Raw genomic sequence first — 17811 nt, 5'->3', positions numbered from 1 at the left:
AGTCTTGACAAGGGATTGGTCAGCATGGTTATGGTTAGCCGTGTTGCTTTCTACACCAGTTACAAAGCTGACATAATACATGAATTAAACTCACACCACAACCCTAGACGTGCTTATTTTGAACTCAATTCTACCAAGTTTAGTTGGTTTTAAACCTAAGAAAAGATGACTGAAGCTTGCAGTCATGCTGCCTGACCGTGCACATATTTACTTGGAAGTAAATCTGACATTGTTCAGCTCAGTATATGTATTTCAAGATTGCATTTCCAATGAAGTAGAAGATATTTGACTAGGATTCTTCCAGACTGCCTTCCTCAGATATTGCCTGGGAATTCTAGGAGTTGGTCCATGTAACTAGTCCTCACAGATTGGGGAAAGTTATTTTAAACATTCTCTCTCCTATATCAATAGGCACGAATGATCTCAGGTGCATAATAGCTTTAGGGGAAAAAGACCTTTTTAAATTTGCATAGATTGTTCATATATTGTCTGGCCATTTAATAAGAAGAAAGCAGATTGCTGTCTAGATAAGTGGCGGCATGTAGCCAATCTTGGCTGATCTCAAAAAGCTAAGCAGGATCAGGCTTTGTTAGTACTTGTATGGAAAATGTTGGAGTTCTGAACAACCCTGGGAACTTTAAAAAAGCCCAGAAAATTACAATGGTAAACTACTTTTGCTTTGTTGCCAAGGTTACAATATGGACATATCTAGATACTCCCTAATAATCAAGTGTGATGGATTACTAAGGGGAATGATTTTTGCTGATGCAGAAAGAAGAATTTCCACCCATTTATTCAGAGAACCAGCATTGTTTCATGTCATTAACTGTTGTTTTCCCAGTATCATCCAGGATCTAATATGAGGGCTAGTTACTTACTTTCTACTTTCTACTTACTGTTTTCCAAAATAGTATATAATTTAATATAGATTATGAGGAGAAAAGACAGCGAGTCAGGAAGGATCAGACTTGGATGGAATAGGAAGAATGGGAGTAAATGTCATTATACCTGGAGTCTTTCAAGATAAGGGGAGACTTTGTTCAACTAAAAGTGATACTGTACGTTTGAAAGACTTGAGATGATGCAAAGACTAAAAAAAATGGCTTAACTGCTATTCTATTTTTCATTTAGGTTGACCAATTTTGTTTCAAGTATATCAAGAAATAAAATGCAGGCCTGCTCCTAAAATGCTGAATTCTTCTTCCTTATAAACTATGAATAAAAATAACAGAAAATGTTGCTTCATGGTTCTCTGTTGAGACACTTGTAACAATATCAGAATTTAAGTTGTTTCAGTATGTATAAAAGGAAATGTTGCATTGTATTTCTTTACTGTGAGAGATGCACATTTAAAAATTTGAGAGATGCACATTTAAAAAGTCATAACAAATATTAAATTTAAATTATGTTATATTTTCTTCTGATTTAGCTGAATGCCCTAGAGATTTCCTGGGCTATTGATTTAATTACACACAGCTTTGTTTCACTTGTGCAGGAATGGGCAGTTCTCAGACACTGACTGGTTTTAAAAATTGGAAGGGTAGAGGAATAAGCAGCACATATTTGGCTAGACATTTCTTCATCTCCAGAGTAGAGTACAGTACAACTGGCTGTATAAAATTACTCATTCTTCACAGTTATCTTGTTGCTAAGCTTGATTTGCAGTCAAAATAAGTTGAAATATAAGCTTTATTGTTGGGATTCAGTTAATATTCATTGCTGTTATTTAGATGGACCCAAGAGAAAGGTAAGAAATTTTGTTACAAGCTGGAACTGTGGGCCAATAGGCCCAGGTTGAGTTTCCCCATGGAAAATGTTCATTTTGTGTCAAAGTAATTGCACTGGCAGGTGCTGTTGAGCAACTGTGTTATGATTACAACACTGCTGTGTCGTCCTACTTACCACAATTGTTGATATAGCTATAAGAATCGGTTCTGCTTTTACAGTCCCATCCAAATGGCCTAAATGAACTTTATAAACAATGGGGAAAGCAATAGCTAGAGATTAAAAGGCCAAATGTTTATTTGTGCAGAGGATGAATCTATGTAATAATCTACCACGTTTTAGTTGATTGCTCAGAAGAAATACCAGATTAAGTACTGGAGATTTCAGAACTTTAGTTAACTGGACTAAATTGAAAAAACTCATATCAAGTGTTCTTTAGTGTAGGGAACTGATATCATATCATACACAGTCTTATCACAGTACTATTTATGATAATGTTTTCTAAGCTAGTGCCTTCCAAAATGTCTTGACCATTTGCCATGCTGGCTTAAAAGTCTGGATGTTGTCCAAGGAGGCCATTAATTTGAAGATGCCTTTCTCTGACCTGTCATGATCTGATCTGTCAGAGAATTTGAAATGTTCACTTTTCTGAATCATAATTTGTGAATGAACAGGAAGATTAAGAGGCAAATCCAATGCCTTTCTACTCAGTCCTGTTCAGTTTGATGAGACTCATTCCCAGGGGAAGGTATGTAGGATTGAATTTTAATTCTTCATGTTACTTTGGGAAATGATTACTGTAAACAAACTGTTTCTATGGATTTATCATTCAGTTGATAACTGGAGGTATATTGTTCAACATATACAACATCTTTCAAGCAGTTTCATTCTTGTTATATTTATTTCTTCAATTTTTTTTCTTTTTAGATACAAGTTGTGCAATACTTTTGTTGCTTTCTCATGTCACATGTACTTAGTATTGGAATAGATACTCTTTCTTTCTGAGCCCATTTTGTTCTCCAATGTTTACATCAACAATACTGTAAAGTAAACAAGACTAAGAGATAGTGAGGTCTGTCATACACAGAGAAAACTGGATCAAGTGCAAGACATACACCATCTGGTCCTATGATACTGCCTCTCAGCCATGGCTGGCATGCACCTTTTGGCTCAAATGATCCAGCTTCTGAAAAGCCTGGAGGATGAAGTTTCCAATCTGGTGTGACTGGAATTGCCTTTATATAAAGCTTGACTGTAGCACTCCCCTCTTCTAGTTTTCAGAGAGAGAAGATAGGGGCAAATGCAGTTCAGTGGGACCCCTCCCTTCCGCAGTGGGTCTAGGGAACTATGAAATTTCAGTTCCCTAAAGCTTCTTTCTCTGCAGTGCAGTTTCCCAGTTCAGAAGAACATCTGTCAGGGCAAGATTACAGCAGCATACTTCTGGAGTTTGGGAGCTGGGATTGGTAAGGACAAGTGGGGTCCAATGATGTTAGCATGGCTTAGTGATGATTTGGTCATGGCATAGTTTGTAGAATGGCAGAGATCAGTGACTGACTCAAAGTAACTCAATAAACTTGAACAACTTCAACTGGATTTCCCTGGTCATAGTCCATAAGCATATTTTATTGGCTCTTGTAGCAATACTTTAGGACAGAAATGGGGGTTTGAGGTTAATCCATGACAGGAAATGCATCTCATATTCCCACTCACCCACAAATATGATCCTTTCTACCAACAGTTATATCTGAAAAGAAGGTGGTCAAGTAAAACAATGGTGTCAGGGGAGAGCTTTGTTCCTTCACTACCTGAGGATTGCAACTAAGGGCTCTTCCAGACGGGGTAGAGTTACAACATTTAAAATGAATTGAGCTACTTGATGATCTGTTTATGCTGCTTATCACGGGGAGCTTATCACTGCACCTTGTTCCAACTCCTTCCTGCTATAAGCATGATGTTTCTTTCAAATACAGAATGGTTGTTTTAAGCAGTGAGTGATGCTACAGAAGTAGCAGCAATGCTTGATGTTCTGCTGCATGGGGCTCTGTTGGTGCTACTGGAAAGGATCCTGACTTACCTCTTCTTCCAGCTCCTGTTATCTCAGCTTAGTGGCTGGAAGTCAGGAAAAAAAGGTCACCACAAATAGGAAAAAGGGATTGGCACTTGCCATCCTGAAAAGCACTTGAAATACAGACCTTAAAAAATCAGATGGGGGAAAGGATTTGTGTTTTGGTACTAAATTGAGAGAAATAGGTGAGTGATTCCTTAGTGGTTGATTGCTCCAGACAGCAACGTCTGGACTGGTTCTTTGCAAGCACTATAGACTTATCATAAAGTTAACATGACAGTTTCAGGAGCATACTGATAAACAGAACAGCCCATTCACTTTGCGGTTATGAAATCAGACAACTTGGGCAATGCAAAGGCTGATCATTTGGCAGCCCCTTAACATATTTATCCTGGGACTGGAAACTCTGGAAATAAGAAAAGTTGGTAAATGGAGCAGTTAGCACAAATAACAAACAATTGACACTAACAATAAATATAAAAAGGGCAGGTGGATATCTAGTTTATTTTTAGATCTCTTATAACTGTTCTGCTTTATAATTCAGGAGAAACATTCATTCTAGTTTATTGCTATAACTAGGGCTGAAAGGATAAGACATTCTATATAGAAAGGACACTTCAAAACAAGATTTGAAAATATCCTTCGTCCTCTTCTCTAGTACCTCTGAGTGTGGAAAGCATTCAAATATCCTTACTCAAAGTGTATACTATTCCCTTGTAATGTGCATGTGTTTTACAGGGCTGATAGCCCACTTCAATCACAACTGACTCTGAATGTTGTAAGAATCCCCCCTTATTAACTGAAAGTAAGACAAAATAACATACAATTAACAGTAATTAATCTGCCTTAATTTTGTATATGTAAGTATTTTTAGCTGTGTTTTCCTTTCCTTTTCTTATACCATGCCTGCAATTTCTTTGACTTACTATTTTTTATTCCTTTTCTAACCACATCACAATATTGCTATTGTTTCCCAAAAGTGTGGTAGTTATACATGGACCTATTTGGATGAATAATAATAATAATAATAATAATAATAATAATAATAATAATAATAATAATACCACCTCCTTTACATGGATGATCTGAAGCTGTATGGAAAAACACCATCTAAAATGGAATCACTGCTCAACACTGTCCAAATATACAACCAAGATATTGCAATGGAGTTTGTACTGGACAAATGTGCCACCCTTACCATCAATAGGGGAAAAATAGTGAAAACTGAAGGAATCAAGATGCCCTATGGAAATAACATCAAGAGTCTGGATGAAGAAGATCACTACAAATATCTGGGCATCCTTCAACCTCACAATATCAATCACATTGAAGTCAAGAAGAAGGTTAGGAGTACATGTTAGAATACATCATGAGAGAGAAGAAGCCAAACTCAGTGGAGGAAATAACATCAAGGCAATTAACACCTGGACAATTCCAGTCATTAGATATACAGCTGGAATAGTGGACTGGACTCAAGCAAAACTAGAAGCCGAGGATAGGAAGACCAGAAAAATAATGACAATGAATCATGCCCTTCATCCACGCAGCGATGTTGACGGACTCTACTTACCAAGGAGCAGAGGTAGGTGTGGAGTTTTGCAAATACATCAGACAGTTGAAGAAGAAAAAAGGGCATTGGAAGATTATCTGAAGGACAGTGAAGAAGATGCACTGAAGCTATTATACCATGAAGGCTTACTGAATACTGAAGAGACCAAACTGGCCTACAAGAAAGACCAAATGAAGAATAGAAAAGGCATAGCAGATAACTACAAGACCTGGCAATGACTAAGAGCAGGAAAGTTGAAGAAAGATACAGAGGAATTAATTCTGGCTGCATAAGACCAAGTCTTAAGAACAAATGCATATAAAGCCAGAATTGAGATGACAGCAACAGAAAGTAAATGCTGCCTCTGCAAAGAAGCTGAAGAAACAGGGGACCACCTAGTTAGCTGCTGCAAGAAGATTGCACAGACTGACTACAAACAGCGGCATGACAAAATAGTAACAATGGTACATTAGAATATTTGCAAGAAATACCATTTGCCTGCAAGCAAGAACTGGTGGGACCACAAAACAGGCAAAGTAATAGAAAATGAAGAAGCTAAAATGCTCTGGCAGTTTAGAATTCAAACAGACAAGCACCTGCCATACAACACCCCAGACTTAACAATTATTGATAAGAAAGACAAAAAGTCTGGATAGTGGACATTGCAATACCTGGAGACAGCAGAATAGAAGAGAAAGAACTGGAGAAAAGTACAAGATCCAAAGACCTGCAAATAGAAATAGAATGACTGTGGCAAACGAAAGCAAAGATAGTACCAATAGTAATAGGTGTCTTGGGTGCAATCCGAAAATATCTGGTGTATCACTGGAAGACCATTGGCATTGACAAATCACCATCAGTCAATTGCAAAAGGCAGCTTTACTTGGAACAGCTTACATCCTGAGATGATACCTTTAACACCATCAAATAACGACATCTGTCTATCCCAGGTCCTTGGAAAAGACTCGATAGGTGGATAAAATGCCAAATCCAGTCCAAACATCTGACTGTGTGACCAACAATAATTTATTAAATTTATATGCCACCCAACTCCCAATGACTCTGGGTGGCTTACAATAATTAAACATTTAAAAACAAAGAACAACAGGAAAACACACCCATATACATACAAACAGCATAATACAGAAGAACAACTGTGGCAAAGAAAATAAATAGAACAGAACGGAAGAAAGGGGCATTAGTCATCCTCTCCAAAAGCCTGGGCAAACAGCCAAGTCTTTAAGACCCTTCAAAACACCAGCAGGATGGGAGCCATTTAAATCTTGGGGGGAACCTCATTCCAGAGGCAGACACTGCTACAGGAAGGCACACTTCTGGGGTCCAGACAGATGGCATCATTTAATTGATGGAACCCGGAGCACGCCAACCCTGCCAGATTGAACTGGCCAGGCAGATACTATGGGAGACAAGTGGTCCCTCAAGTAACCAGGGTCTATGCCCTGTTACCTAATAGTTTACTACTGACTGAAGGAAAGACCTCCATTCTTCAAATGAGCAAAAAAATGAACAATAACCCAGTTTAGCCTTTCCTTCCTGGAGCTGTTTTTTGAATAAAAATTTTTGGTTTGTGCTTTTTTGGCTGATGGATTGAACCTAAATTCCCATGGCTGCTGGGTAGCGTATTGGGCTTGCTGCCCTTTGACCCTCCAGATAAGGATCAGTAAGAATGAAATGGTCTCTCTAGCTGGGAGAACCAGAATAGGTTTCCTGTAACGGTTTCTTCTCTGGCCAAGGTTAATCTCCCCCTGCATGATGTTTTTTTTGGTTGATAGATGATGTCTTTGAGCTGAACTTCTGTTTTCAGATACAGAGGAACAACAGCTCATTAACTGAATGCAGGGAAAAGCCAGGATATTTGGCAGCACAACAGTGGACTTACCCATTTTTCTGACTATCTCAGGTATAGATGTATCTAGATATTTCTAGATCTTTCTTTTTTTCCCCATCAATACAGGTAAAGTATTTAGATATTTTAAATATTAATGTTATTTAACTAATTAAATATTGTCTAGCTAATATCTAAAACTGGCACATACATTGTTAAAATAGTTAGAAATCAAACAAGAAGAGCATATATAAAAGAGATCTATAAATTTAAACTGCAAGCATGTTGAAATTCTCCATTCAAGAATTGAAGTTTGAAATCAACTTGTTTATTACACATCTTGCTGATATATACTTTTTCCATTTGAATGTGGCCACAAAATGGCTTAAAGTAAAAGCAAGGATAGCCAGATGCATTTTGATTTCACTGGTTCAAGCATAAAGTTGTCAATTAACTTATCCAAAGCTCACTTCAAATTAAGGCTTTCTGCAATAACATGGATATACTTTGGAAGAACCCACTTCCTCAGACCTACATGCTATTTTCAGTTATTTTATATAAAACATGTTGATGTACCATTTCCAGAAACAACCGTATGGTAGAACTTAAACCTTGAGCGTTTTCCCTCCAAGGATTCTATGCCTAGGCCTTCCTACCAGTGGGCCATAAGGAAGGAATGGTGATCAGATCTAGTGGATTTCTGGTGCTTTGGGGGAGGAAGCACGTGGACTCCTGCTACTGTTGTGGCCTTCTGACTATCCCTGAGTGTGGCTTACTGCCTTTTTGGTGTGGGGGAAAGGATGTTATCGCTTGCTTGTTCAGATTGTAGGGTAGTAGTGGACAAGCTATAGGAGTCATCATCATCAGCCTTTGTTTCTGTATTTTTGCCTTTCTTGTTTTAAGCATACTGGGATCATTGAGCCTTTTTAAAAGGTTTATTGTTTAATTTCTCAATAAATCAGTGACTATAGACGATGTCCCTTTTTTTTCTTCTGGGTTGTATGACTAGGGAGAAATAGTTCTCTATTTAAATTTAATCTCTCTGTATAGAAAATTAATGTTTTGATATATGTGTTGATATATCCCTGTTTCAAAATGATGTTCAAGAAATGACAAAAGATAAATAATCACATGTGGGATATGTCAGACAACAATGCCTTTATGGCTAATTCTTTGAAAACCTGAAAAAACTGACTTCAGTGTTTGGTCAGAGATAATTCGTAATCTATCCTCAACACTGGGTGTAATATCACACCCCCAAAACAGATGACAAAAGCAAAAGCAACCCCACTGGCTTGAAAGGAAAAACCCAGCTGACTACTGCTTCTCCTCTCCTTAAGCCCAAAGCTTCAGATTAACTCAGAAGACAATTCACAAGAGGGATAGAAAAAGTCAGGCATGTAAATGCAGCCCACATACCAAGATGAATGATATGGGGTTATACATGCATTGGGTGAAAGGGAATTTTGAACCAAGGAAGTACTTTATAAAAATAGTCAAGAAACTTGGAAAGATTATTCTTTGTTATGGAATGACTTTTAGGCCTACTGTTTCAAGATTCCCATTATATGTTCATTTCTCTTCCCACAATGCTGTCTTGGAAGCCTATAATGGGAATATTTGTATCATAAACTTGATTATCCACTGAGTTGTAGCTGTAACCATTGTTAAGGGAAGGCGAGGCTATGTCTTCTCATGCCTCCCAAGCCTTTTTCCCAGACAAAAGTATTGTTTTGAAGCCTTTTCTTATTGCTGAACTATAGAAATAATTATCTTATGGAAACTCTGGATGACCTTCATGGTTCCAGGGCTCAACTACTACTGAATTGGTCATAGGCTAATGGAAGCTATTTTAAAGACATTGTCATCATTACACAACGTATTATACAATAAGAGAACAGTGTAAAGAAACATTGTCATCACATGCATGCCATTTCTTCATGTTGATCGGAATCAATTTATTGGAATAAAAAGAATCTGACCTATGTGGCTATCTACTGAAAACTGCTTTTAGTTTTCAATTAGCTTGAAGGTTCAGGACAGTGGTTTCTTAGTGGTAGCACTGGCAATTTATCTTAAGAGCTGGTTTGAGCAATATGCTGCACAGGATATATTTATTATTAGAATGTAGTCAGTAAGTTAAGATCTTCTTAATCTGTTTAGAATATGAGCTGTTTTCTTGCATCGATTTTAGCTGTTTGATTATAGTTAAGTTTGTACTGTTCATTTACTGATTTTTTTCAGCAATAAAAACTGATAGGTCAGAGTAGCTACCACATAATGACTTCCAACAATGTTGTTAGATCTATAAATATTCAGAGCATTACAGACAACATCAAACATGAATCTGTTGCACTGCTAAAATGGAAAAGATTTAACCTTTGATTCTAGTTCCCATTTTAAATAAATGGGACTTAAGAGTTGTTCACTTTGGTTGGATTATGCCCATATCTTCTAATTAAGAGGATATGGGCATTAGAAATATAATCTGTTTTCCTTGCTTCAGCTTACTACCTTGAGTTCTAAGTTCTAAGAGGAAAGATAGATATAAAACTAGTATCTTAACTATTTACTTATTTAATTCAATTTAGGTGCCTCCCAACTCCAAACTCCCCAAAACAAGTCCTGCTGTGCTGCCTCATTTTGGGTGTGTGTGTGTAGTACTGGTGTGTTTTTGTGAGGGATGAGCGAAGAATATCAGGAGTGTATGCCAAGAGTAGATATTCCCAGCAGGATCACCAAGGTGTGATCACTTCATAGACAATGGCAAAGGCATCAATTCCTACTGTGTGGGAGAAGCCACTCCTGTATTTTTACCAAGAAAACCACATGAATAGAAAATATAAAATAATTGATGATTCTTAGAGAAAATGTATCTGTGTCGCTGTTGTTGTTTAGTCATTAAGTCGTGTCCGACTCTTCGTGATCCCATGAACCATATTGCGCCAGGCCTTCCTGTCCTTCATTGCCTCCCTGAGTTTGCTCAGTTTCATGCTCATTGCTTCAGTGATGCTATCTAACCATCTCATCCTCTGCCGTCCTCTTCTCCTTTTGCCTTCAATCTTTCCCAGCATCAGGGTCTTCTCCAAAGAGATCTCTCTTCGCATTAGATGACCAAAGTATCTGAGCTTGAGCTTCATTATCGATCCTTCCAATGAGCAATCAGGGTTGATTTCCTTTAAGATTGACTGGTTTGACCTCCTAGCAGTCCAGGGGACTCTCAAGAGTCTTCTCCAGCACCACAGTTCAAAGGCATCAATTCTTCGGCACTCAGCCTTCTTTATGGTCCAGCTCTCACAGCCATACATTACTACTGGAAAAACCATAGCTTTGACTATGCGGATCTTTGTCGGCAAGGTGACGTCTCTGCTTTTTAATATGCTATCTAGGCTTGCCATAGCTTTCCTCCCAAGGAGCAAGCGTCTTTTAATTTCATGGCTGCAGTCTCCGTCTGCGGTGATCTTGGAGCACAAATAAATGAAGTCTGTTACTGCTTCCATTTCTACCCCTTCTATTTGCCAGGAATTGATGGGTCCAGATGCCATGATCTTAGTTTTTTTAATGTTGAGTTTCAAGCCAGCTTTTGCACTCTCCTCTTTCACCCTCATCAAGAGGCTCTTTAGTTCTTCTTCACTTTCTGCCATTAGGGTGGTATCGTCTGCATATCTGAGGTTGTTGATGATTCTCCCTGCAATCTTAATTCCGGCTTGTGATTCTTCCAGCCTGGCATTTCTCATGATGTACTCTGCATATAGGTTAAATAAGCAGGGTGACAGTATACAGCCTTGTCGTACACCTTTCCCTATTTTGAACCAATCGGTTGTTCCATGACCGTTTCTAACTGTTGCTTCTTGGCCCGCATACAGATTTCTCAGGAGACAGGTAAGGTGGTCTGGTACTCCCATCTCTTTAAGAATTTGCCACAGTTTGTTGTGATCCACACAATCAAAGGCTTTTGCATAGTCAATGAAGCAGAAGTAGATATTTTTCTGGAACTCTCATGCTTTCTCCATGATTCAGCGAATGTTGGCGATTTGATCTCTAGTTCCTCTGCCTCTTCGAAACCCAGCTTGTACATCTGGTAGTTCTCGGTTCACGTACTGCTGAAGCCTAGCTTGTAGGATTTTGAGCATAACCTTGCTAGCATGTGAAATGAGTGCAATTGTGCGATAGTTTGAGCATTCTTTGGCATTGCCCTTCTTTGGAATTGGAACATAAACTGACCTTTGCAATCCCGTGGCCACTGTTGCGTTTTCCAAACTTGCTGGCATATTGAGTGCAGCACTTTAACAGCATCATCTTTTAGTATTTTAAATAACTCAGCTGAAATACTGTCATCTCCACTAGCTTTGTTGTTAGCAATGCTTCCTAAGGCCCACTTGACTTCACTCTCTAGGATGTCTGGCTCAAGGTCAGGGATCACACCAGCGTGGACATCAGGGACATTAAGATCTTTCTTGTATAGTTCTTCTGTGTATTCTTGCCACCTCTTCTTAATCTCTTCTGCTTCTGTTAGGTCCCTGCCTTTTTTGTCCTTTATCATGCCCATCTTTGCACTAAACGTTCCTTTGATATCTCCAATTTTCTTGTAGAGATCTCTAGTCTTCCCCATTCTATTGTTTTCCTCGATTTCTTTGCATTGTTCATTTAAGAAGGCCTTCTTATCTCTCATTGCTATTCTCTGGAAATCTGCATTCAGTTGCTTATATCTTTCCCTTTCACCCTTGTTTTTCGCATTCCTTCTTTCCACAGCTATTTGTAAAGCCTCATCAGACAGCCATTTTGCTTTCTTGCATTTCTTTTTCTTTGGGATGGTTTTAGTTGCTGCCTCCTGTACAATGTTACGGACCTCCGTCCATAGTTCTTCAGGCACTCTGTCTACCAAATCTAACCCTCTAAATCTATTCATCACCTTCACTGTGTACTCACAAGGAATATGATCTAAGTCATACCTGAGTGGTCTAGTGGTTTTCCCTACATTCTTCAATTTAAGCCTAAATTTTGCAGTAAGAAGCTCATGATCTGAGCCACAGTCAGCTCCTGGTCTTGTTTTTGCTGTCTGTATAGAGCTTCTCCATCTTTGGCTGCAAAGTATATAATCAATCTGGTTTCGGTATTGATCATCTGGTGATGTCCATGTGTAGAGTCGTCTCTTGTGTTGTTGGAAAAGAGTGTTTGCTATGACTAGCTTGTTCTCTTGACAGAACTCATTTTGTACTCCAAGGCCAAACTTGCCTGTTATTCCGATTACTCCTTGACTTCCTACTTTAGCATTCCAATCCCCTATGATGAAAAGGACATCTTTTTTTGGTGCTAGTTCTAGAACGTGTTGTAGGTCTTCATAGAACCGGTCAACTTCAGCTTCTTCGGCATCAGTGGTTGGGGCATAGACTTGGATGACTGTGATATTGAATGGTTTGCCTTGGATACGCACTGAGATCATTCTGTCGTTTTTGAGGTTGTACCCCATTACTGCCTTTCCCACTCTCTTATTCACTATGAGTGCAACTCCATTTCTTCTAAGGGTTTCTTGCCCACAGTAGTAGATATAATGGTCACCCGAATTAAATTCACCCATTCCCGTCCATTTCAGTTCGCTGATTCCCAAGATGTCGACGTTCAATCTTGTCATCTCATGTTTGACCACATCCAGCTTGCCTAGATCTTACATTCCAGGTACCTATACAATATTGTTCTTTACAGCATCGGACCTTCTTTTCGCTTCCAGATACATCCACAGCTGAACGTCCTTTCGGCTTTGGCCCAGCCGCTTCACTCTTTCTGGAGCTACTTGGAAATGCCCTCCGCTCTTCCCCAGTAGCATATTGGACACCTTCCGACCTGAGGGGCTCATCTTCTGGCGTCATATCTTTTAGCCTTTTAACATTGTCCATGGGGTTTTCTTGGTAAGGATACTGGAGTGGGTTGCCATTTCCTTCTCCAGTGGACCACATTTTGTCAGAACTCTCTGTCATGACCTGTCCGTCTTGGGTGGCCCTGCACGGTATAGCTCATGGCTTCACTGAGTTACACAAGCCCCTTCGCCACGACAAGGCAGTGATCCATGATGGGGGTATCTGTGTCACTAGGAACTGAAAACGACTTGATGGCACATAATCAATCAATTAATTCCAAACTGATTCCAGGCAGATCACAATGTAACAAACAATAAAAACACAACACAGAACAAAACAAGATGGGATCTGGTCACTCTATACAAAAACATAGACAAAAAGACATTCAACAAGGAGCACCATGTATCTTGATCCAAGGCCTGGGAGAAAAACCTGGTCTTCAAGGCCTTACAGAACACCAATGGGGTGGGACCCACATGGATGTTTTTTTCTTCACTTTTTGCAAAAATAGCTGTACAGAACTCTAGACAAGCTTTCATGAATCATACAATGAATATTTACAGATGCCTATATTACTATTACATGGAGATTGACAGCTGGACAGGAAAAATGGATTCTCTGTGCTATTCCTACTGTTAAGAAACTTCAACATCAGAAAAACAAATTATTCAGTGGAATTGAAGACCTGATACTACTTGCAACTTATGAATAGGTTGCTCATAGACATAGATTATATATGGACAATTGCAAAGAAATATGACCGTCATTTATAGAAATGGTTATGTAAATCTATCTTTTTATGAAAACCTATATATGTATAGTTTTGTTGCTGTTGACATATTGCTTTCTTTTTCTTTTTTCTCTTCTCTTTTTTGTTATTGTTTTATTCTTTTTCTCTTTGTTCTGTTTTATTAAATATATAAAGCAAAAAAAGAAAAAAGAAAAAAAATTGAACTCCATGATGACATGGTGTTGTTATCCAGGTCCATGACTGTTAGAATCATGTGCCAGCATTGCCAATCAGTTCATATTTCAGAGGTCTATAAAATATGTCTTTCTGATAAAATTTTGACTGGCATATCAGAAAATAAAAAAGAAATTCCATCTGGGTCTCATATTGTTTTTTCCTGGTGTTCTATGGGGAAGGCTGGTGGTGGTATGGAAATAAGATCCTTAAGTTGAAAAATGTGATTTTGTTGCCTTGGAAGAGTTATATTTTGTTCAAATGTAGAGATCTCATCTTACTCCCTTATACAAGGGCACTGGTTGGTTCCCATATTCCCCATCCCCAAACACCAAATTTCCTCAGCCATCAGAATCTCCCAGGAGGAGAGTACTAAAATTTAATCATGATTTATTTTGCTTTTTTCAGGGGAAGGCAGAATGGGTAGGTTAGATGTATCTCGTCTCTTCAAGGCTTCATGCAAATTGCTTGTCTTAAAATAAATATAATGGACCAGACATTTCAGTTTTGCTGGTGATATAACTCTATTATTGAAGTAATAGTTTGTTTTTAAGTGTAGCACTGACCTCAGCCAGAAAAAGATCCCCCAGAGTACACGTACAATCGTGATGTAGCTCATCGCCAATGAAACAAGTGAAAGCATTCTGTGGACACCAGTTGGGCTCATAAAAGAGCTCTTATTTGCTGACCAACAGGATTAGAAGGTATCAGTAGCACAGCCTGCAGTATTATACTGATGGAATTTTGTTAAAGAAAGGCCCCTTCACATCAGGATAGAATGTCTATGGCTCTCGGCTCACCAGCTTTCCTTTCTGTTTCACATACATCTGTTGAGACATTTGGTCTAGCTTAAGCTGGAGTTTTGTAGTTTCTGTGGACATCTGCTGGCAACAAAACTTTGCTTGTTGTTCCATGGCAAGATACCAAGAGATGCTTAACCATATGCATTAAGGGGGAAAAAAAATTTAAAAAGTCGTATCCTGTGATGTTGGTTGCAAAGCGGGATTTTGCCCAGGGCAGTTATTTCCTCCATAATTTTAACATAAACAATTTAGAATTGGATCTGTTTTAGGTTACATTTTGGAAATTGCAAATAGTTACTTGACTAGCCTGGCAGAGGTATTTTTTTTAGATTTTTTTATCCCACCTTATTTATTTTTATAAATAACTCAAGGCAACAAACAACTAATCTTCCTTCCTCCTCCTATTTTTCCCACAACAACAAACCTGTGAGGTGAGTTGGGCTGAGACAGAGTGACTGGCCCAAAGTCACCTAGCTGGCTTTCATGCCTAAGGAAAGGAAATTCATGCCTAATTTCATTTTTTAAAATTTTTTAATTAATTTTATTTTAATTTTAAGGAAAGGCAATTTTCATGCCTAAGGAAAGATTGAATAAACCCTCAACTATATACTTTGGTAGCCATATCCAGTGGAGATGTTCGAATGAATTTGTGTTCAGGACTAGAAGATATTGACTTACCACACTAAGCCATGATATAATTTGGTTCCATGCGGCATAGTATGTTGCGTGACCTCAACCTATTGTAATCTTTTCTACAACTACAGCTAATAGAACTGTGGACTGTTAATACCTCAGTAAGTATGAATCATTCTGTATGCTACATTTACCTAGTTCAGCAAGAACACCAACAGGCTTGCCTCAATGAGGTGCAATCAGACAGGAGACAGCAAAGCCATTCTATCATCAGATACAAATGGTCTGCCTCTCAGGTTTACCTAAGGCTGCCAGATCGAGGAAGCAAAAATCCACATATCTGAAGATAGACACAGAAATCTCTGACTCTTTGCTGGAATCTGGAGATTGTCCAGATGTTTGCAGCTCAAGTTTAGTAACTCAAATTTTCCATTTTTCTATTTGCCACCATGAGGACAGACATTCAATATGGTCAGTTTCCTAAGTGGTAGTGTTATTTGTCTTTTGCAGCTGATAGAATAGTCTTGTGACACTTTAAGATCTAAACATTTCAAGCTTTCAGAGATCCCAGTTCATTTCATCAGATGCTTATGCAGTAATAAATATGTCAGTCTTTAAGAAGCCACAAGGCTCTATTGCATCAACATTTTCAAGCCTAAGTAGCCAAAGTGCCTATGATGTATATTTATTTGCTTCTTTTGTTCTGTTTTGTTTTCTTTGTTGAAGTTTTGTTGGGATTTTTGTTGTGTTTTTGGATCCGAATATATAGTCAAAAGCATATTTCTATCAGAAAAACCAGAAAAATAAAACAACATGTTTCCAGTTTAAGATTCATTTTATGCCTGGGATTATTTATTCATTTAGACCATTTTTACCTTTCTTTTTTTCACAGAGAGTTGAAGAGGCTTAATAATAAATAATGCATTATAATGAAAGCTGAATATTTTTCCTGTAAATGAATCTCTTTGTGGCCATCTCCCAGTGCTTGGTGCTAATTCTCTTTATGGTCAGCATTATTTGATGATGATGGCCTTCAAAAAGTTCTGTTAGGCTGCAGTTACCCTGGCAATTTAAATGAAAATTTGGCTGCTTAGTCTGGGGACCAAATGGCAGTCCCCTTTCATTTCTCCTCTGGACACAAGGCTGCATCTGTGTAACTCAGGGATACAAAGCTTCTTCCGACTGAAAACAGCTCTAGGCCTTTGTGAAATGTGCCAAGAGTATTTCAAAGAGGAGGTAGGGCTAGGGCAAAGAAGTTGGCATGGCAAGGACAAGATATTTGTTGTGATGAAGTACAACCGATCTGATTATGCCCCAGTAGTGAACATTTCTCATTTCTGTCATATTTAAGTTACTATTTGGCACAACTGGGGAGGAGAGATGGGGCCTACAGCCAAGGGTTTGGATGTCTGTGGGCTTGGGCCTTATATTCTGAAATTTGGATCTAAATGGATGTTTGGGTAGCTGGAAAGGGAGAATACATATTCAGGCTCCTGTATCTGGTTAAGGCAATTACTGGAGATCTGGCAGTGAGCATGACATGCTCAGCCTCCTTTATTTACCTCCTGTCAGGGCTCAGTGGATACATCATATTCCTTGAAAGATAGCTCCTCTGATTAACCTGTCAATTCAGAAACCAGGAAACAAGCTCCAGTGCTACTAGAGAAAGAACAGATGCAGCCTCAACTGCTTCCAGCTCTGATAAAGAGCATTTTCAGCTGGAATTTGGGAATCCTGGTGTGGCAACATGTGGAAAGCCAAAAGATAGCAAGGCAAAGGAGCTCACCAGTGCAGGAAAAGGCACCTGATAGAAGCAGAAGCTTGGTAGACTCTGACCCCAGTAGATCAGGGCTACTCAACTTCACTTAGACCTTGGTGGGGAGTAAAGGAGCCTTGGAATTTAAGGCCATCTCAGAGAGGAAACTTTTCACTGTAAGTAAATTCAATGATTGGGGATTGGCCTGTTTCCTTTCTGTCAAAACCTAGTTAGGCTGTAAAACATACAGATTGGGCATGATATATAATATAGCAGTTTTTCTTTTTGTTAAGTTAAATTGCTCTAATTCATACTTCATGCTAATATTTTTTTGCTTAATCATGGTTTGTTGAATAAGCTATACTTGGCTGGAATCACATATTATGTTAAGTGAAAACCAAGTATGCCAATTCTTCAGTATGAATTCGGTGGCGAATTAGGCAATATCTGAAGGATATTCAGTTGAATTATCCCTTTCAGCTGAAAATTGAAATCAAATTGATTTGAGATATTGAATTGTGTCTTTAAATCACTTCAGAGAGGCATACGGCTATCTGAAGATTCAATGGATTCTGACATTTCCAGCTTTGCAGAGTCTCAAGCACTCTTCCCATA

Source organism: Python bivittatus, unplaced genomic scaffold (genome assembly GCF_059951505.1).
Source record: "Python bivittatus isolate LINGU-HERP-01145 unplaced genomic scaffold, Pbiv_v1 ctg000330_np1212, whole genome shotgun sequence".
In the NCBI taxonomy this organism is placed as follows: domain Eukaryota; kingdom Metazoa; phylum Chordata; class Lepidosauria; order Squamata; family Pythonidae; genus Python; species Python bivittatus.
The sequence above is the reverse complement of the archived record's forward strand: the minus strand, read 5'-3'. Positions refer to the sequence as shown.